The 21,967-nt window shown below is 43.4% G+C and overlaps 1 protein-coding gene and 1 long non-coding RNA gene across 2 annotated transcripts in view; one reads left to right on the top strand and one right to left on the bottom strand.

Annotated features, from left to right (window-relative positions):
* Positions 1–21,967, top strand: part of ELOA (elongin A) — a 190,321-nt gene that overhangs the window by 4,627 nt on the left and 163,727 nt on the right. The gene's annotated exons all lie outside the window — the stretch shown is intronic.
* Positions 6,407–21,967, bottom strand: part of LOC138502982 (uncharacterized) — a 129,287-nt gene continuing 113,726 nt past the window's right edge. Inside the window, exons 2-3 of the long non-coding RNA XR_011279559.1 lie at positions 10,385–10,497; positions 6,407–8,163 (exon numbers count right to left, since the gene is read on the bottom strand). This is a non-coding gene — a long non-coding RNA (uncharacterized lncRNA). The remainder of the gene's footprint in view (positions 8,164–10,384; positions 10,498–21,967) is intronic.

Here is a 21,967-nt window from a genome sequence, read left to right as displayed (position 1 = left end):
CTAACACTAGCACCACTCGTCAACGCCATAATTAAGAAATGCTTCTTCCATCTGCACACTATCAAAAAGATACTACCTTTTTACCTTGACGCAACAAAACCTTGCTATCATTTCCCTCATGTCCAGAAAACACTACGCCAACAGCGTATACATTGGAATGCCAGAATACCTGCTGAGGAAACTACAACGAATACAGAATGCAGCCGCCAGACTTCTCCTCAAACTCTACCAACGAGACCACAGCACACCAGGATGCTACATTGGCTCCCAGTCAAAAAATATATCCCCTTCAAAACAATGTGCATAACACACAGAGCAATCCACGGTCAGGGTGTGGAATTCATACAAAAGAAAATCGCCATCTAAAAACCAGCAAGAACACTTCGATCCAGCAACGACATCTGCCTAGAATCTAAACACTACACGAGGAAGTCGCTTCGAGGATCAATCAGCCTTCTCTTGCATAGGCGTAAAATTCTTGAACCCCCACCCCTGAAAGAAATAAGAACAATCGAAAATTCAGGAAACTTTTAAAAACCTTGCTCTTCAGCTCTGAAGAGGAGGAAGATGCCTGAACAATATCCACGTACCACAAAATGAGCAAATGCACTGAAAGGAACCCCAACAAACCAGTGACTAACCTAACACACCTAACATGAATCGAAAACATTCCGAAGGGACCTACCTCCATCAAAACAACCCAACGAGAGAAACCTACCAGAAAAATGGCGAGTACACAAAACCCACCACTCGAATTACCTGATATTATACACCTACCAGCATTTAGCCTATTATCATAGGTTAACCTTATCTGTCATATAGCCTAACTGTGTAAAAAGCCACATTCACCAAGTCTGTATGTGTAGGTTATCCACATTCGGCATCGCATATAATAATATAGCTAAGCACTCCCTGCAGTGCCCGGAGACGGGCACTATGTAACATCTGTAGCATGCAGAATTCGGCTCCCTGAGATGGATTGTGGGGTGGGAAATGCATCGCACCTAGATGGATTGTTTGGAGAGGGGAAGTGTCGCACTGGGATGGATTGCCAGGGCCTTGGGGGCAGGAGGAGGGGGGCTGAGATGTGCCACACTTGGGTGGGCAGTTGGGGACGGGATGTACACCAAACTTGGAATGTTTGGGAAGGGAAGCGTATCAAACTTGGATGGACAGTTCTGAGTTATAGTTTTTGAAGGGGGATTGGTGTGCTATTTCACCCGGGATGAACTGCCACAGGTGCGAAATGCATTGCACTTAGTCGGATTGTTTGGGGGGCAGAAACGATACTGCACTTGGATGGAATGTTTGGGACAGCAAATGTGTCTCACTTTAATGGATTGCTGGGGTGGGAAAGGCATTACACTCGTTGGGGGTGTGAAATGTATTGCATTTGGAGGGATTGTTGGGTGTTGGAAATGTATTGCCACTAAGCAACCTTACTAAATACTCACCTTTCTGCATACGTACCCTCAAACCCTGAACTAAACCCAACCACTGCAATACAAACAGCACACACTTCATAACACTCGATATGAAACAAGCCACATATAATCACACCTCCAGCGCCACGTGGCGTCTACTGACCGAAAACGCACGAGCGCTCAGTGACTGGTTTCTCTGAACTGAAGCTGTCAACATAACATCAAAGCTCTCTTGCTCTTCTCCCTCTCGATCCCACTAACAAACCCTGAAATCCTCCTTTCTTTGCAGACCCACCAGAACGCCAAGAGACCACGCAAGTGGCAACCGTGCGAGGTACAAGACACATTAACATTCGAATGGAAAAAAGTTAGTTTGTGTCACGCTATGTACTACCTCCTGGTTCTTTAGGGGGTAGTTCTTGCCTATTAGGTGATGCTCGATACCCAGGAGTAAGTTTTAGCTTCTGCTCATGAAATCTTAATTTCGACCCCTGCATTTGCATGGTCCCCAGGTGGTCCTGAAAAAGTGGGGGTTGGGGTTAGGTTAGTGGTGAGAGGGGAAAATGCAAGATAGGTTTGTTGATGTGTGCATACCGGTACATACAGACTAGAAGTACCCTGAGCTCTGCGCGCAGGGATACTTATGGAGGTATTCTTTGTCGATCTTACAAGCTTTTGTCTCTCCAGAGGGGCCCTTTTTGCTGGTGGTTCTAGGGTGCATTGGTCCTGTGTTAGTCAAGCTATAGTGTTCTTGTGTTGGGAGCAGTATTCCGTTGCCATGTGTGGGTGGCTTACTTGGTATGTGTAATGTGTGTTGGAAAATAACATTTGAGTATGTTGATGCAGGGAGCCGTCTTTGGATAACTTGATGGGTTGATGATGGCAGCAGACTATATTTTTAAGCCACATGTAGGAAATTGTGACTTGCAGTAGAAAGCATGAAAGCCATAACAAAACATGGACTCGGCAGATGGCTCCCATTTAACTTTCTTACTTTGCTAGTATCAGTCCTCCCCCTCCTTCTTCTTTTTTGTTTTCTTTTCTTTCTTTTCTTCCCTGGTGTATTGCAACCTCTTTGCGATGATGATCTGGGAATTGGTAGACGAGGCGAGGGGCAGAATCGGGACTTCACTCATTGACATACGGTGGGCCTTAGGGGACTTGGACCTGCCATTGCAACACATGGTGTGTGTACAGAAATCTGGGATTCTGGTCCCTACCCTGGGCTTTTTTTATTTTTTATTTTTCCCAGAAGTCTACCCCAGTTGTCCCCCCACAAGTCTGAAGCCCCTCATGCACAGCACAAAGGCCAAATTACATTTCCTGCGTTCCCCTCATATGGTGGTGAGGCAGCTCCATATCTTCAGTTTCAGATTGATGCTGAAACCGTGCAGGCCTTCTTCACAGGGAGGTTGGTGCAGTGAGGCGAAGTAGCAATAAAAGATGGTGTGGCTTCCTAGAAGTCCCCCACAAAGGTGGGTGCACAATCCCTTGACCAAGAGGTGCTACTGTGGTTGCGGGATGGTGACGGGAAGTATGCGGACCGTGTGTGCAGGCTGGACTGTCCAGCAGCACAGCAATCTTACATTTGCAATATGTCCGGGAACAAAAAAATTAACCATGGCAAGAAAAGTATGCATCATTTATCTAATTCTAGTGGCTGTCCCTTTCAGAGATGGGGAGGCGCTTGTCATATGGAACAAACTGTTAACTGTCCTTGCTGGGAGATGTCATGGAACTAGGAAGGAACAGTCTCTCCCATAAGCAGCTATTTGCACTACAAATGGCGGTGTAGGCGGGTGCTACTGGCAGTAAGACTTTAGTAAGCTATCCCAGTGGTTTGTAGATATCCCCCCCCCATCCCCCAAACTTAGTATTGGTCTGTACTAACTCGGGACCTTGGTAGAGTGGCAGTGCAGTCAGGCTTATCTTAAGAGGAAGATGTGCGCTGTAGGTAAGTACACTGAATCTTAGATGGGCGCAGCAAAGAAGCACTTACACGTATATAAAAAGTATATATTATATTTACATTTGTATTTACGCCACAATCACTTTAAATACTTCAGACGTTTATACTAGTAAGTTTAGGAATACTTGATAAACACTTCAAAGGGCACTTTCACTTTTATGTTTGTTCACGGTTACATTTGTAGCAACGTTAGACAGGGAAAGGACGATATTGGTTATTGCGCACTCATGCGGTTTTCAACCGTTTATACAGTAATGCATTTACTCTGCAAAACCATATAGTAAAGGCACGAAAATGGTTAGTGAACATAAGGCTTAGTTCAGGGTTCAAGAGACTGTTTCTTCGCATAGTAAGTCTTTCAAGTCCAAAAACAATCCGAGCTAAAAGCAGTTCGGAGACAGCTTGAAGTCTTCACAAGCAGGGAATTACGAAGAGTTCCTGTGGATTTCTTCCAGTTTCTAGTGCTATTGAAGCAGTAAGCTAACGATGAACAAGGGAGACCTTAAAACAGACTGGAAGGCGACACAAGCAGCGGCTTGTGTCTGAGGTAAGAGAGGGTTTCCCTGGACACCTCTACTTGAGCTCCAACGCTCTGCTGCGACTCCCTCAGTACCTTAGGTTCGAAGAAAATGGTCATGCTGGATGCTAAGCAATGTTGCAGCTCTGGACCAGACCTCCGGGTTCCTTGGTCTGGTGACTGCAGGCAGGACAATAGACTGGATCTCTCTGCAACAGTCTTGAGGGAGCATCTGTAGCATGACTTTCGGCAACCTCTTGGTTCACTGCAGTTTTGGCGCCTTTTCTGAAGCACCAACAAAGGACACGGATCGCCTGATCAATCTTCTTCCCTTCCTGCAGTCCCACACTCTGATGAGTGGGTCTGGGCGAGTTGTATCAGATTTTTTGGAGTGTACTTATGGGTTCAATAAAGATTTGTCCTTTCCACGACGTTACACTCGAAATAGGCAGCAGGTCTCCTGGTATTGTGGTTCCGCAGCTCTGGAAACTCCTAGGACCTCGGGAGATGGCTTCTTCCAAAGTTCTTCTTGGAGCTGGTTTTTCCCACCAACCAGAGGGAAGGAGTCGTCCTCTTCGGAGCATCTCTGTTGTACAGAAAACTGGGTCTGGTCAGTAGTCATTGCTTCACGTTGTTGCAAAGGGTCTGCAGGCATCTCTGGTTGTCTTCTTCGGTTACTTCAGTTTTCAGTGGTCGACTGCTTTTCACTCCAGAAGCCTCATCTTTTATACAGTTGCAGCACACACTCCTCTGCAATCTCTCTCAGCATTTTACATAAATACAATCAGGACAGCCAGACACCCTGTGGGAGCTGGACCTATTCAGGCACTCTGGTAGACAAATGATGGGGGGTGGAAGACTCACCCCCCCCCCCACTTCCTGCCTGGGTTCCCTCTAAAGGCAAAACACACACACTGACATCCCCATCCCATAATGGTAGGAGGGCTTACAAAGAACTACCACGCTAGTAATGGCGAAAAAAGGGAGGCCCCATGTTGGTACTTGGGTGACCCTATTGTGCACTACCGAGGCTATGCACATAACCTACGGTATAAAAAATACACAATAGTTGGTAGAACACGTCACCTTCCACCAGCCATAACTAGGTGATTGTCTTTGTGACTAAAAAGTCACCAGAGCAGAGAGAAGGTGGATACTACGTATCCCTTTCGCACTCCACTGAAGGTGGTGTGTGGCATTCTCTCAGGCTATAGAGTTTTGGGAGTAATACTATCCTTAAGAACTGTTGTTACTTGATATAGAAAAAGAATCTCAAAGGAGGACCCTTCGCGTCCCCAGCAACACTGCCCGTAAGGAGCTGTGTGCTGCACTTGTAAAAACAAAGATGCCTTTAAGAGCTATGGAGCAGACAGACTCCATAGTACAGGTAGAATACAAAGAATAGAGTGCCAAAAGACAGAGCCTAAAAGAATGAATGATTGATGGTAAAAAGGCTCCACTCATTCAGGATTTAAAGAAAAGGGTCCAGAAGTCCAGCAAGAAGTGCTGGAGGTCTCACTGGGAGAAGGGCTGAAGCATACAAATGATAAATCTCCCTAATGGGGGCTTTCTGAAAGAAGGCAGGGTTGACTGGTTCTTTCCCCTGCCCCCTCCAAATATTTACACTTTTTTCCAGTTTGGTATGATGTCTAGGATGCAGTTAAAATTGTTTTTTAAAAAAAAAACATTTTATAGCTTTTGGAATTTTGTGGGCTCTTTTGATTGGCAGGTCGTTTTCCGTTGCCTTGTGCCACAGGCCCTATATAAGCTCTTGCTTTGACTGTTCCTAGATACTGTTGGCCCATCCTGTCTGCATATTTCTTGCCTGTTGACACCCGAATTCTACTTGGTAGCCAGCTTTACCTGTGCACAGTCTGTACTGTTTCTCCATTTTCTCTATTTGTCATGTTTTGTTCTCAAGGTTTATTCCATGCTCCACCGCCATTTGTATGGACCCCATGGTTTCTGACAGTTCTGCAATGGACATGGTGGGATTGTCTCTATTTGGCTATAAGGGAAGAACCCAAACACTTAAGTCTCCCCAGCTACTTCTCGCAATAACAGATAATTGGACTCAGACTAGCAGAAGAGATACACACACCATATGGCTTGTTATAGGCAGTTTATTAATATCAAATAACTAATAAACAAATAGAACATGAATACATTCAAACATGTACAGATAGATGGATTAGAATACACATTGCATCACCGTGATCCGTGAGGCAGAGAAATTTCATCTTGGCCAGCAAACTAACACTGCTTAGTCCCTCAGCAGGTAGACGAAGAGATCGCTAGGATCAACGGGGTCTAAAGCGGAGCGTCCTCCCTATCGGCGAGACTGCAACACCCGGGGTTCAACACCAACAACATTTTTCCGTGATGCCCTCTTTTATTCTATGGGTCATGTCCCCCCCCCCCCCCCACCCCCCTCCAGAATGCGTTCTGCCCTCGGCTGAAAGGCAGATCACAAGTCGAAGAGACAAAGGGTGGAAAAATCCAGTTGAAAGTGGAAAAAGCCAGCACTTCTCTACTTGCATGCATTCCCAGAACCCTTATCGTGCAGCTGCAGCGCACTCCAACTCCCCTTCTGTATTCGTCCTTCACTGGACAATACAATAACTATTCTCTGTAGTCAGTCCGCTTGCAAAATATCTGTGACCTTGCTCTGTTTTCCCTGCTACTTGTTCGTTCTGTGAGGCCCGCGGAAGCGCAGACTTTATTACTGCAATGGTAGATGAGTGTTCAAAATGGCTGCGCATCGACACCATGTTATTCTGGCTCGCATTTTACACACTAGCATTACATTCCACCCCTTGAATACGCAACTAGCATAACCGGTATGTTGTTCAGAAGAAGACCAATCATTCTCCATATATTAGGAATACATGAAATACAAAGACCAATCAAAACTATAATACCAAAAATTCAAAATAAAGCTGAACGCATTGATTCAGGGATCCAGGATAATAAATATTCCCACCAGTTTTCATATTGATCTTGTGATACCTTTGCATCAAGACCCTTAATATTTTGAATATGCTTTGCAATAGAGCGGGAATGATCACCTAAAGCAAAACACATGCCTTCTATTGCGTCACAACCTAAGTTATGTTATCAATAGCCACCCTATTCTGAAGAATAGCTTTTCTAAAATGTCGATTGTCTAATTCAGTTAACGCTTGTGAAGTTTCATTAAGCCTTTTAACTACTAAAACAAGCAAGCTTAATCATGGTTTTAGAAGTACCTGCAGCCAAACGCCAATAAAAGAAACAGTTGAAGCAATCACTTCAGCCTCCGAGAGTAAATGTACATCAGAATTACAATCAGGAGTTAAGGTATGATAAGTAGCACGTACAGAACATGTAATTGCAGGTGTTAATGTGTACATCATCAAACCCAGCCGCGACAAAGCTCAGGAGCCACCAGAAAGAAGTATTAGCAGGAATAGAAGAATAAGAAAAATTACCACAAGGAAATAACCAACAAGGCGGAAATTTAACATGTTTCAAGTAAAGTTGCATATCATATCATTGGCAACATCAGTGCATGTTTCAATAGATCTTGTACACAATTGTTTTTCAAAATCAGTACGTTTCAATTGTTTATCCAATTTTATTTTGACATTTTTTGATTATATGTAGCATCACATGTCATGCTATAACAAACGTCAGCAGGAGCAATGTCGTGTGTGATAACAAACGTCATATATTTATGAAATGTATCCATACAAAATTTAACATACTCCTATACTGAAAACGAATTTTAAATATCCGAATGTTGCACCAAGAGTCATTGTGCAATGTTCCAAACATGTGTTTCAACACAAACGTGGGTGTCGGAATGGCCACTAAACAAGTAGAAATTAGTTCTGCAGAACTGTGCACATCCGACAAGCAAAAGTGCGAAATGTGAAGTACTTTTTGGGCCAAAGAGATACAAAAATTTCCAGGTTGTCTTACTAGAGCAGAATACCCCTGATTGGGGGGTGTGCGGGGGGAGGAGTAGGAACTTCTGGAAGAGACAAAGGCAAGACTTTTTTTTTATGCTCACATCGCTTCAAGAATGCAATCGGATAGGCAGCAATAGATGCATCCTCACAAGCGTAGGTAATAGGCGGTGAATTATCATTCCTCCAGATGCCACGCTTCACTTGCAAAATGTAGTAGTCTGCCACATCCTCCGATATGAACCCGGACTCTCCCGAAAGGACTCCAATGTGCCTCACACAGGCTCTAAATACACTTAGGATCTAAAAGACAGTTTAAAAAAAGGAAGATATCAGTGAAGTACATCACTCACATAAATAACATTTGTCAGCAGGGATTTTCCAGGTTCCATAACTAAAACAAGTTGATCATTTCCGGATGCTATTACATCAGCAGGTCAGGGCGGACCAGTAGGTTTCTCAACCCATACTTTTGCACCAGGAACCATTGTGTCAGATGAACCAAACCCTTTATTCCCACGAATAGTCAATGTCGTGGGAGGTTCACCTTTAGTAATTATGGATATTTTAACCGGTACCACAATCAATTGTGCAATTCGGTCTCCATTATGAATGGGTAGCATGTTTTCACCACTAGTCAAAAGAATCACTTTAATGATGCCTTGATAATCTGCGTCAACTATACTGCCCAATAGTTGGATACCTTTTTAGGGCCAATCCCGATCTTGGAGCAATTAGACCCATGTATGCAGGGGCAATATGTACACCAATACCGGTATCAATCACAGCAATACCCTTAGGCTGTAGGCAATCTCTTCTCTAGCATGTGAATCCACCCCTGCAGACTCCGGAGTGGTGCGATAAGGAGCCAAAGCGCCCAGAGATGTTTCCCATTAAGTTTCATGTGCACGGTTTGGATTCATTCGCAAAGCTAGTGTTAACATACGCATTAATGGATTTTCACTGTTAGCAATAGGACGGTTGTTCAAAATTTGGACAGCTTCAGATAAGTGTTTGCGCCAGCTCCGCAAAGTACCATCACCAATTTTGCGCAGTTGTTGTTTCAATAACCCGTTCATGCGTTCTATCACACCAGATACTTTCTGGTGATAAGGGACGTGAAAAATCCATTCAATCCTTTTTTCAATACAATAATCCATGACCATTTTACCTTTTAAAATGGGAGCCATTATCACTTTGAATTTGTAAGGGGATACCATAATATACAGCCAACCGATCAAGTAATTTAATCGTATTCCATTGAATAGCTCTCTTGCAAGGCAAGACCATTAAATAGCCTGAGTATGACTCTAAAATTGTACATGCATATTGACAGCCTTTACTTGTAGGCATAGGGCTAATCTAATCAATTTGCCAAATTTGACCTGGTAACTTCCCACGCTTTAATGTGCCATGAATTATGTGAGGAATACTCGCAACACTCTCCTTCTCCCCTCACATCTCTAAGAAGTCACACTACCAGCTGCACCTCCTCAGATGTATTCTTCCTTTCCTCTCCTTCCCCCCCAGATGCTCACTGTCTCCAGAGCCCTGGTTCTCTAAGCTAGACTATTGTAACAGCCTCTATCTAAATCTGCCTACCTCTACTCTCCGCCCTCTGCAACTTATCCAAAACAGAACTGCAAGACTTGTCCTTGGCCTCAAGCCCAGGGATCGTGTCTCCCCAGGGCTGAAATCTCTGCACTGGCTCCCAGTGACTGCGAGGATTAAGTTCAAAACCCTCTGTATTGTCCACAAGGCCTGCTGGGGCTTTGGGCCGCAATACCTTCAACTCTCTCTTCCTAAATATCTTTCTTTTCGAGCTCTTCGCTCATCCTCCTCCAACTCCCTCAGGGTCAGTCACTTCTCCAAGCAACAAGTTGGTGGTAGATCTCTCTCTTCGGCAGAGGCCTCCCTCTGGAACAGCCTTCCTTCCTCCCTGAAACTTGAGGAGAACCATCTCCGGTTTCCGGAAGCACCTCAAAACCTTCCTCATTGCATCTGCCTTCTCTCTGCCTCTCCCCTGCTGAACTCCTGACAGAAACTGCACTGGTTACCTGGCCACCCTCTGAACATGGGTCCAGGCCCCACCAGTTGCCCACCTGCACTGCCTCCCTGGCAACCCCTGCACCTGGGGACTGTTTTCTGTATCCCTACAATCCCCTGACAGCACTTATTTCTGCACTTACCTTGCACTTGCCACCAGCTGGCCGTTTTATTTATCTTATTTATTCTACTATCCCATGTACTGTACTTTTCCCCTCTCCCTTCCTCCTGCACTTCTCCCTTTCCTCCTGCCCTTGCACCTGCGTTATCTGAATGACACTGGGCCTAGTAGGATCGTTGTCTCTTTCCTTTGTCCCCCCCCTTGCCTCGTCGCGCCTTGAAACACTTGTGTATAGGCGTGTTATAAATGCCATATCATATCAATAGACAGATGCTTCTGATGTTGGCATATAGGGCATTGTAAAATCAGTTTTCACTATTTCTAAAGGGGATATTGATTCCCCTGTCTTGCGCCCACCTGATAGTAGCCTTCTCTCCGAGATGTCCACTCTTCTGGTGGGCCCACTTAGCAATTCCCTCCGTCTTCTTCCTCAGCTTTTGAGTCCATCATTTTAACTCTTGCATGTCCATCTGCAACATAATTGAGCCATCATTCCAATTAATCTGTTGCACAATGTGCTTCTACATGAAATACAGTAACAGTAGTATGCACTAACATGTCAGCAATGTCTTGCCATATTTCTTTACCCCACAGTTCTTTTTTGTGAATTTTCCATCCATTCTTAAGTCGGCAGCCAAACCACCAGACCATTAGCAACAGACCACAAATCGGTATAAATCTGACGGGTACCAGGCGATTCCTGTTTTAATGCCTGATAGGAGGCATATAGTTCTGCAAATTGGCTACTCTTTCCTTTTCCGGGTGTAGTAAGCACCTTTTTTGTCTTGGGATTGTATGTAACCGCTTTCCAATATCGCTCGATCCCCTACATATTTAGCTGCTCCATTAGTAAACCAGGCATGTTCAGTTTGTTCAATGGGTAATTCTCCATATGGGATCCCCCAAGTAACTGGAGATTTGTCCACAGATTTTTCATCCTCTGGTTCAAGATCAATTGGCGGCACTCCTGCCACTTGTTCGTGTAGCTTTGCCACGCCTGTCTTACCAGGATTGGCACGGTCTTTACCATTTCCATTTGATCACACTAGTTTCCTGAGCATGCCCAATTGTGTGTCTAAGGAGAACTAAGCACCCACTGCATAATAGGAATTTCTGGTCGTATAATTACATCATGACCCACAGTCATCTGTTCAGTGTCTATTAAAGCCCAATAACAGGCTCACAGCTGTTTCTCCAAAGGGGTATCGCCTGCATCAGGTAATTTCCTACTCCAAAGCCCCAAAGGTACTCGTTTTTGCTTTTGCCATAGACTCCAATCCACGTAGGAATCTTGAGTAGAAACATTGAACTCAACTTCACCTTCCCTCAATGGCCATAAATCGAGCGCTTTTTGAATGGTACTCTTTGCCAATTTAAATGCCATCTCTTGCTCTTCACCCCATAAAAATGTATATTTTTTTACGTATAATTGTATAAAGAGGTGCCAAAATGTGTCCTAAATGTGGAATATGCTGCCTCCAAAATCCAAATAAACCAATAAATTGTGCTTGTTTTTTAGTTTTTTGCGTGGGGAAATTCAAGAATTTTCAGTTTTGCTTTAGGCACCCTTTCACGATGTCCATCATGCCATTGCATTCCTAGAAAAATAACCGTCTCTGCCGGACCTTGTGTCTTGGCATCATTTATTTCCCACCCTTCTTTGCGCCAACCTTCCATGATGAGGCTTAAATGCATGAGCACATTTTGCTCATCTTTTTATTTGGCATTTATATAGCGCCTTATATATCATTGGTATGATCTCAAAGCGCTGGTAGGTTGAACGTCCTCCGGCACCGTAGTTCATCAGTAGAGGGAGATAGTGTCGTATGGTGCATGGGTGCACCAGATATGTGTGCCGCTGGTGTAGTTGTTGGATGGTAGCTGGATTCTAGCGATGGGTGTGGTGCTGAAGATATCAGTTTGATGTGTGCTGTCTGGTGGGTGGCCACTCAGACTGGGTTCTGGCTGCGTTAGGCCTGTGGGACGCCTATGTAAACAGCCGGGCTGGAATGTGCTCAGTTAGCTGCGTTTTATTAGGGTGATGAAGTGATCGTGGGGTTTTATTCGTAAGTGAACAGCTAGGCCGAATTATCAGGGGTATAGCTGTGTTCTAGTTGAATGATGGTGTATAGTAGAGAGTAAGCGTAGTGGTGTGATCTGGTGGTTTCTCTGAAGAAGTGCCAGAGACCAGACACGTGGACAGGACGGTGGGGACATACATAGCGAAATACGGATATATAGCGACAGGGTCGATACAGGTATATATGGGGTTACAGATATGTATGAGGATACGGATACAGACAAACATACAGAGAGCGGAGGCTGGGGTTATAGCATCTGGGGGTGGATGCGGATATATAGCAACAGCATGGGGAACAGGAGGGCACAGTACAGTGTGACACATGATTCCATCTAAGTTTGGGACAGCCCGAGAATTCTATTCTGTCTAGATGCGACTCAACCTGCAGACAATTCGATTCCATCTGGATGCAATTTATGGTAATGTTCACGATTTAATCTCCAAGTGTGGCACATGCTACCATTCACACTTGCGTTTGGGTGAGGGACATGCAACTGTTCACAAATTCATCTAAGTGGAACGTGCTACCATTCATAATTCCATCTAAGTGAGACATAATGCTACCACTCACAATTCGATCTAGGTGTGGGACATGCTACTGTTCTTTGTATATCACATCTAAATCTTTATCTAAGTGTGGCACATGATACCATTTAAATTCCAACTAAGTGATGCACATGCTAATCATTCACAATTCCATCTTAGTGTGGGACATGTTCGAAATCGTATTTCTATCTATATGCGACCAAGGCAATGTTGCTGGGTTCATCGAAGGGTGGCACATGCTAACATTCACATTTATATCAGGATGCGACTCTGGCTAATGCTCATGATTGCGTCCACGTGCGGCGCATGCCATTGTTGACAATCCCATCTAGGTGTGGGACATGCTGGCAATACCATTTTATCTAGATGAGATGCAGGCTAATGTTCGCAATGCTAACATTTGCATTTATCGGGATGCGACTCGGGTAATACTCATGATTTCATCTAAGTGTGGCATATGCTTCCACTCATTAAGTGAAGGACATGTTAACAATAACATTTCTATCTAGATGTGACCAAGGCAATGTTCACTGGTTCATCTAAGTGTGGCTCTTGCTAACATTCACAAATCTAACTAAGTGAGGCACCTGCTACTGTGAAGTGTGGGACCTGTTGACAATTCCATATAGTTGCGATTTAGGCTAATGTTCACGATTTCACCTCTAAGTTAGGCACATGTTAACATTCACAATTCCATCTAAGTGTCAGACATGATAACAATCTTTGCCTTGAATTAGTGTGTCATCAATGTAGTGCACAATTTGCACATCAGATATGGGATTTCATCCACATGTTGTTCAGCCGCCAGCCAGTGACAAATAGTCGGACTATGCATATAGCCCATAGGCAAACGATTAAACGTGTATTGTCTCCCGTGGCACTCAGTTACAATCGGTATACTGCAAAAGGCGTTATCCAAATCCAACACTGCATACCGGGTGCCCTTGTATATTTTCAATTAACGTCACAGCATCAGGTACCGTAGGCACCAATGGAGGAGTTTATTTGATTAATTCGCAGTAATCAACTGTCATCCTGTAGCTACCATCGGGCTTTTTAACAGGCCAGATTGGATTGTTCCGGCAGTAGTCGCGGAACGTAATACGTCCGCATCAACATAGTCTTTGATAGTGTTTGAAATGTCCTTTTCGCTCACCCGGAATACGATATTGTTTCATGGACACTAGTTGCTATCAGAACCTGCACAGGGGGTAACTGGAGAACAAGTAAAAGCTTTTATGCCAAATTGATGTTTTGCCTCTTAGACCTAGGGTCAAACCCTCCAAAATATCAAAACCAATAATGTATTCTGCCAAGGGAACGATTAGTACTTGATAAGTGCCTCTTTTCAAATGCCCAATTTTCATGTCAATTTTAGTTTGTACAGCTGAGGTTTCTTTACCACCCAATCCAGTAATCATAAAATGTTTACCCTTGCATTTGGACGGGTTTCTGTGAATCAAAGAGGCCTCCGCTCCAGTATCAGTTAAAGTACAAACCTCCTGTATATTGCCGGTATGCCAAAATAATGTAACTTTAACATGAGTTTGTCTATTGTAATATGGGCTGCTGACACTGAAGCTTGACCAATATCCTATTCATCTTTAAAATGAATGCCTTTCAATTCTTTCTCTGCTAATGCATTCACCATTTTTCTCAGATCAGCATAAGTTGGCTGGGAGGGTATCGAGATCTGAGGGAGCTCTTCTTCACCCCCCCCCCTTTTTGTGACGATACAAAAGGATCCAAATCATCTTTTGGCTTATGCAAGTCCTGTTGATTTACTTGTTTATAGCGTTCTTTCCCATCCTAATAAATACATGTCATGTTTTGGAATTCCATCTATTTCTTCTCTAGTGACGCCATCTTTCAGTAAAGCCAAAAACATCTTTTTTGGATACGCGTGAATCTCTGCTATCGAACCTTTTGCCAGGAGTACGTTTTTCAGATCGACTCTCCCTCTCATGACTGTTTTTGGGGCTTTTCCCATTCACTTAAATCTGATAGTTGTTTAATCGCCTCAACCACTGAATCAGTGTCTCTTCCCGTCATTCCCACTAACAATGTCATTATAACATTTTGAGGGGCTGTACGTATAAGTGAATTTCTAGCTGAGACGGACAAATGTAACATTCCCATATGTTCAGGAGTATCAAGATGAATAGCCTCCTACAGAGCATGTTGCCTATTCTTTGAACAGCTTTCTTCAAGGTATACCAGTTTTTATCATTAGTCGGCCAGTCTGACGTGATTGGATATTTGTGATTACATCCCTGTGCAGTCAATTGCAAAAGAGATAATTGTTCATCACCATTACGATCGTGTGGAGGACCTGCACGCAGGGTCTCCTGAATTTGAAAATCATTAGACAAAGGTAAAAACCTAGCAGAATCTGTCGTATATACTAGAAGGCCTGTAGCACCTCCATCGAACATTCTGACCATCCAAGCCAACAAATATTCACCTGACCTCTGTTTCAATATGTTGATAATTTCACCATTTTCTTGTTGTGAGTAATCTTCAAGGGCAGTCATATCTATAACACCGCCCCCTGGAATAGATGGCGACCCATTTTCCTGCAAATTATGGGATTAACTGTCACTTTACATATCGGTTTTGCTTTTGGTGTAGGATCAGAATCACTACTTGTACTATCAAACATCACCATCCCATTTATCAGGATCCCAATCTACATCAGCGGCAGCAATTACTGTCGCTAGCCCTGCCTCTTCTTTTCCGATATTTCTATTGTGCGACTCTAACCGCAGCACGTTCAGCCACAGTTTGATATGTATCTGCTTTCTCGTGATAGATCTTCAATGGAAGCTGTTGCATCAAAGCTATTTGTTTTTCAGCAGCCAATTCTTTTTCTAACTTTTGAAACTGAATCTTGTAATTCCACATTTAATTAATGCATTTTTCTGAAAGCATGCAATAAAATCCATCCCCGTCTCCCGAGAACTGAACACGTCTTCCCCTTTTCCGTGGGGACCAATTGTAAACATTTAATTAGTTCATCTGGACTTGCTTCTCCTATGCTAGTATCCCATGTGTCACTTAATCCCGCAGCACATGCCCAAGTCTGTGCGATGTTTTTTTTTTTAAATGTTATTATTTTTTTTTTATCATAAGGGCTTTTAATCATTTTTATCATAAGGGCTTTTTGACCGTACTGGGTTCATTATATCTCGGCGATCGCCGCCAGCGGAGCTACTCTTCTTTTTAAACAAAGACGCCATAACAACAGGATGAATGTTTCACGTCCCACATGTTAAAAACACTTTTTTTCCTGGAGGAGAAAAAAAGATCTCCACTACCGTCCAATATCCTAAACCTTAATTTATTAACAAGATTCTTTGGCATCCATTTCAGCACAAAGACCCTGCTTGCAGCGCCAATTATGTATTGTATGTATTTGGCTATAGGGGAAGAGCACAAACATTTTCGTCTCCCCAGCTCCTTCTCGCAATAAGATAATTGGACTCAGACTAGCAGAAGAGATGCACACACACACACCATATAAGGTTATAAAAAAAGGCTTGTTATATTAATATCAAATAACTAATAATAAACAAATAGAACACTACATACAAACATGCACACACAGATAGATTAGAATATAAGATGCATCACCGTGATCCATGAGGCAGAGGAAAGCCTCATCTTGGCGACCATACAACACTGCTTAGTCCCTCAGCAGATAGGCAAAGAGATTGCTAGGGTCAACTGGGTCTGAAGCGGAGCATCCTCCCTATCAACAAGACTACAACACCGGGGTTCAACAACCACCTTTCCGTGATGCCCTCTCCTTTATGGGGCATCCCTCCCTCTCCAAATTGCGTTCTGCCCTTGGACGAAAGGCAGATCACAAGTCGAAGAGACAAAGGGTGGAAAAACCCAGTGCTTCTCTACTTGCATGCATTCTGAGACCCCTTATCGTGCAGCTGCAGCGCACTCCAACTCCTCTTCTGTATCGTCCTTCACTGGACAATACAATAACTATTCTCTGTAGTCAGTCCGCTTGCAAAATATCTGTGACCTTGCTCTGTTTTCCCTGCTACTTGTTCGTTCTGTGAGGCCCGCGGAAGCGCAGACTTTATTACTGCAATGGTAGATGAGTGTCCATAATGACTGCGCATCAACGCCATGTTATTCTGGCTTGCATTTTATACACTAGCATTACAGTGGGTTAGATTACTGCGGAGAGGGGGCAAGGGCAAGATAGTTTTGATGTTGTGTTCATATGTGCAGATGGAAAGTTCCCCGAGTTCTGCATTTTGGTCAGTTTCTGGCCGCCCTCCCTAACCCAAGACTGCCATTATAATAAAAACACGCACACATGTACTCATTCTTCCTCTTGGTCGCTTCTGGGTCTTGGCATGCCTGTCGGCCCCTGCACGCACTTGTGTGTGTCATAGCCGGAGATCAGAGTTGTTTTTTTTTTCTTCATTTTTTATTAATTTTTAAAAAGGTCATTTGACCCAATACCCAGTTTCTTTGTGTTCCTTTTTGGAAGGGCTTAGAGACAGACATATGGCTCCAGGGGTGTCGTGATTTTGTCCCTCATATTCCAGTGTTGGTTATCATAGTGGCCCAGTAGTATGGCATATGTCTACCACAGGCCGTTTGCTGCTTATATATCTGGAAGTGGGGTGCCTAGAATGTGGAAGAGGTGTTTCATGGCAGAGTCCAGGCCGAATCTCGTGAAAATAGAATTCAGCTCAACACAATTAAATGGTCTAGATATAAAGAGTATATATTTTTGCACTGAGGTGTAGCTTTTTCTCGCCAAATGGTACCATATTATGTCTTAAAATATTCCAAGTGAGTTTAAAGAGGTCGTAACCTGCATACTTGGTGCCACTCCCATCTCCGGGTATCTTTCAAGAGCACTGTTGCTGGAAGGCCACCGGGAGCTCGTAATCTCCATCACGAATGGACCAATATTACACACTCAAATATTTAGGCACAAGGTATTATTTTTGCAGTTGGTTCCTACATTTTAAGCAGTCGGATATGCTAATAAGGTTAAAAAGGATCCAGCTTTCATACAAAGGTCTGGATCCTGCATTCTGCATAACCCGTCAGCTCACTAACCGCCTAGTGGATGTGCTTTTGTGCATAGCAGTAATCTGCGAGTCTACGCCATGTAACGATACAGAGCATGGAACAAGAGAAGTATTGCATCCTTTCTATGTGGTCATATAGAATGCGAAGGAGATCACTTTACTTAAATGTGTGAGAGTGGGTTGCGCAATGCAGCCACCGGTACCGTGAAGGCAAGACCCCTGCATATGCAAGGAAACGTTGGCTTTTTGTTTTGCTTTTCGAAGCAAAGGCTATGATTCGTAAGATATTTTAGAAGGATAACGAGATATTTTTGAAGGTAGGCATTCTGTGCAATGCAAGAGTCTTAAACTTAATAGGTTTTTTCATGGAGCCAGTGTAATTGTTATAAGGCTGGTGACATGTGGCTCCTCTTTCAGGTTTCGTATGTACTCTTGCCACAGGTTTTGTATTCTTTGCAGTCTGCCGATGAGGTGCTTTTAGAGGCCACGAAAAATGGAATTGCAAAAATACATATTTTACAATGCTTTTGTATTGCGTCAAATTAACCAGGAAATGGGTGCTACATAAGCCCAGGGGTTGCGGGGGGGAGATGCGGTTTGTGGGGAGTGTTGCATGCCTGCATGTCGGTCCTATTCGGTGGACACTGGTTCTGCTAAAAGGATAGAGGCGTATACGTCCTAAAGTGTTGTGATGATTGGGCTGTGTTTCCAGGGCAGATTTAGAGAATTGTACAGAGTACACAATGTATTTTTGGTGAGATGAGTGCATCAGTAGAGCTCTCCTTTGCTCTTAAGTGCCAAAAGCTTGTGTGGAATTGCCAGCAAAGGAAAAGTTCTCTCTTTCAAATAATTGCAAAGCAGAAGTAATTTTGATGAAAATGAATACTTTTATCAAGCTACCTATATCCTGTTTGGTAAATAAAAGTATGTGTTAAGAAACATTTTTTAAAGCCATTACTGCAATTCTATTCCTATAAATGTAAGTTGCTAAGATAATTACAGTATTGCTGCGGTAAAACACTGCATTGTCCATGTTTTTATTAAAGTTTAGGTTAGTGTATCTCAATCTCATAGTGACTAAATTTGGTTTTGTCTTGGAAGGTGCATCATATCGATGAGTCGATGCTTTCGAAAATGTACATGATCACCGGGCCAACTGCTTTTGATGGCAAACCTAGTTCTGTGACCTGCTGGCTACATAATCTCTGCAACTGGTGCTCAACCTATGAGCGGATCGCAAACTCCTTGTCGTCCTATCCTTTTCTCCCGTTGCTTTATACCAGCTTTCAAGGCATACATTTGTTTTCTAAAATTAACAGAATTTTCTAATTAGAATATTCTTGATTTAGCAATGTTTTGCAACTATTTATAAGGTCAGCAGAAGTCATTTGTACCGAAGACATAATATTAGCATTAATACAGCATTTTTGTGTACTGCGGGAGTGAAACCTTAGTGAGTGGAGTTGGGCCATGCAATTTCTTTAAAATTCTACTAAACCTGCAGGTGTAACTTAGTTTACCTACTAAACGTAAGAGAATGCACACAACCCATGGCAATGAGTGACAAAAAATGTAAATGTGCTTTCAGAAAAATGGTGCATGTCGACACAAACCCACGTTGTTTGTACACTGCTACCACTTAGAGGCCAGCCATGCACAGTGAAACTTGCTGCAGACAAAGTAAATGTTACAAAAAATGTTCAAACATCCGTTCATAATATCTACTTAAATATGTGAGTGTGCAAGTAGACTTTTGCGAGCCCTGGATGACTGTCTGTAATATGTAAAGGGTCAGCTGCATGAATGGACACAAATTAAGAGATGATAAAAAGGCTCTGAAAACAGTTTGCACAGCTGTCTCCCACAGGTGCTAATATATATTGCAATCCTAATCATTGAGCAAAGTGATCTCTGGAGAGTAACTAAAGTGTATGGTACTGCAGTAGATCCGTAGATATACAGACTGGATGAAGCTATTGATCACTACTTTGCGTAAACCTATAGTTAGCTTTGTGTGTGCATTATGTAAGAGGAAAGAAAGAGACTAAGCAGAGTAGATTGTGTAGCAGGCGGAGAAGTGGGCACATTAGGTGGAATATTGTAGTTTGCTGCCATCTTACTTTGAGCAGCTGGTCTAAAGCAACAGGGTGATGGAATGTCAACGAGTATGAGATCAGCTCGTGGGTGGTGCACCAGTTGCACAGACTTGTGCAACTAGAAGGTCACAGAAATGGGTTTGCCATCAAAAGCATGTGGCCTTGTTATGTACATTTTCACTTGTCTGTGTTGCATGTTCCTCAGCAACATGAATACTAACTGAAACTGCAATATAAAGCATGGAGGCAATGCAGTGTTTTACAGTAGCAATACTGTAATGCATTACATACAAATCTTTTAGTAATGCAATTGCATGACTGACTTTAAAAAATAAAATTCATTACAAATAAGTTGGCACATAATGGTCTTTGCCAGACATGATATACAGTTAGCTTAGTAAAAGTATCACCCCGATTTACTTTCTGGATTTCAAATATTTGAAAAGGAAAAACCTCTATCTTTGCCTAGCACTTCCACACAGGCCTTTGGCACTTTAATAGTGGATGTGGAGTACTGCTGCACTCTCGCAGATGGCAAGATAGAAATGCAGGTTGAGCTGTGCTTTCATTGAACAGGGTAACTTAAATAGTGTCAATTTAATTGGCAGATTGTAACGCGCCACCGCTTGTATTATGCTTCTCTGAAAGTGAGCTGGCCGCAAACTCCGATACGTTACCTTTTGGTTTAGTTCTTGGCCTGCCGTGCCATTCACGTTGTTTAGTCTGTTGTTTTTGTCTTGCATAATGGTAACGCAAAGCTAACTAGATGTTTACACAAAGTAGTGATCAGTAGCTCCATCCCCTCTATACGTCTACAGATGTACTGCAGTACCATACACTGTAGTTAGTCTCTAGAGCTCGCTTTGCTCCACTATTATGATTGCATTATATATTGGCACCTGACGATAGAGCTGGCCAGTATGGAGGCCAGAAAGGCCAGAGGAATCTGCAAGTGGCCACCTGCATTTGCCTCTGCCCAGCCTTCACCCTGTTCTTGGAGGTAGTGCCCCAGGTTGCGTCTGCACTGTAGTGCCACCCCTCACACTTCCTGCGCACCTCCTGGACCACGTTCAGGTCCTGAACATAGTGTGTTCCAATTGCTATGCGTAATAGCACGAGTTGTGCAAAGCCTGGTTCCATTAAAAACAAAAAAAGGTATCAACTACCCAGATGGTCACTCTGAGTGCTAATGGTGATAAATATCGCTTTGATGGATGCGTAGGGCTGCAATGCTGTGCTTGGGCTTACGTGGATCGTGCTTGAGGGCAGTTGGCGACCGCAACCTCCCCCAAAACTGATATTTGACACTATATTGAAAACAGATGATATCAGTGAGCGGCAAGGGCTAGCTTATCCACCTAAAGTTGACAATTGCCCTGCTTGCCGCAACACCATATGATGTACTTAGTATCACGCTGTTTGTGAACCTTTTTGTTTTATGAAACTACTCCTTAAGCAGCAAATGAAGAGTGAAGCATACTGTAAGGAGGACACTGCACCCATCTGCATAGAGCCTTGCGCTGAAGAATGTTTAGTGGTATTTGGCTCTTGCCCAGTAAGAATTGGTGTGCTGCGTTTATATATGGAATTGAGGGTGGTGAGTAACTTTATGGCGGGCTAATAGCTTGCAACTTGAATGTGTGAACCCTGACAAAAGTGAATGTTGTTGGTAACAAAAGGCAAGGGAGTTGGGTGGGAAAGCAATATCCTAAACTTCAGGAAACAGCTTAAAACCACTCTCTTCAAATAGCTCTTGAGCTTGTGATTCTTCTCCCATCTTCATCTGACACGTTGCCTTCATTCCAACCAGTCCACATGTTTTTGTTCGCAGCCTGATGCTTGCGAGCTTCGGCACGTTATAATTAAATAAATAAAATGGATCGAGTAAAGCCTGGCACCTGATGCCCTTATTACTGAGTTATTTCCTGGTCATGCCAGGCTAGACGTTATTTCACAGTGAGACTGGGTGGTGCCTTACTTGGAAGTAACCTTTTAAATTATAGTGATAAGTGACCTTCTGTAGTGAGGACATCTAGCCTGAGGTCCCAACGGAGGATGGTTCACTAAACTATGTGATGGGCGGAGATGGGTGTGTGACCAGACAGGGTAGGTGGAGAGAAAAGGGCAAGATGGCTGTCCTCCTTTATGC

Source organism: Ambystoma mexicanum, chromosome 11 (assembly GCF_040938575.1).
Source record: "Ambystoma mexicanum isolate Mex_15411 chromosome 11, UKY_AmexF1_1, whole genome shotgun sequence".
Lineage (NCBI taxonomy): Eukaryota > Metazoa > Chordata > Amphibia > Caudata > Ambystomatidae > Ambystoma > Ambystoma mexicanum.
This window is presented reverse-complemented; position numbering and strand designations above follow the sequence as displayed.